Source organism: Buceros rhinoceros, unplaced genomic scaffold (genome assembly GCF_000710305.1).
Source record: "Buceros rhinoceros silvestris isolate BGI_N320 unplaced genomic scaffold, ASM71030v1 scaffold21618, whole genome shotgun sequence".
In the NCBI taxonomy this organism is placed as follows: Eukaryota; Metazoa; Chordata; class Aves; order Bucerotiformes; family Bucerotidae; genus Buceros; species Buceros rhinoceros.
In genome coordinates, this window is record NW_010426593.1 from 1,961 (window position 1) to 2,755 (window position 795).

Sequence of the window (795 nt, forward strand, 5' to 3'; positions counted from 1 at the left end):
AAACCCTGGGGCAGGGTGGTCTGGGTCTGTACAGCCCCAGTATGGTCCCGAGCTGGGGGCACTCTGAGCCCTGAGCAGTGCCCGTGGCGATGTCCCTGGGGGTACCTGCCCGTCACCTAGAATGTATTTGTGCCAGTGCCATGGGCAGGGGCAGAAGACATTTGCTCCCAGCTGCCATGTCTCTGCTGGCACGACGGGCTCTGTTTTTCCTGGTTAATTTTAGCATAATCTCCATTTTAAAAAAAGTTGGTTGTTTTTTTTTTTTAACTCCTCTGTAATCTCTCGTCCCGCTCTGCGGCCGTGCTGGCACAGCCCCGCTCTGCTGGGGCCCCCAGTAAGGGCAGCTCCCTGGCTGAGGGCAGGAGTTGGGGGACCTGCTGAGAGGGCTAGGAGAGGACACGGGGATGGGCTTGGCTTGGGGGCGTCCCCTGGGATTTGCACCCAGAGGCAGCACCCGCGCTGGTCTCTATCTGAAGAGGACTCGTCCTGCTGGGGGTCCAGGGGTGAGGTGAGGCAAGCCAGGCGCTCACCCATCTCAGTGGCACTTCCTGCCCCGAGAGGGGACAGGGGACATGTGCTGTCCCTGTCAGCTTCCCCTTTGAGCTTCCCCTTTCTTGCAACTGGAGTGACTTTGCTCCTTCCCCGCTCCCAGCCTGGGGAAGGAGGACTGGGCCAGGAGCCGCATGTTGCCTACACAGGGGTGATGTGCCTGGGGTGACAGAGGGAGAGCCTTAGACAGTCCTCAGCTGTCCCCTCCAAACCCCTGGCATCCCTCATTTGGATGCTGAAGAATAA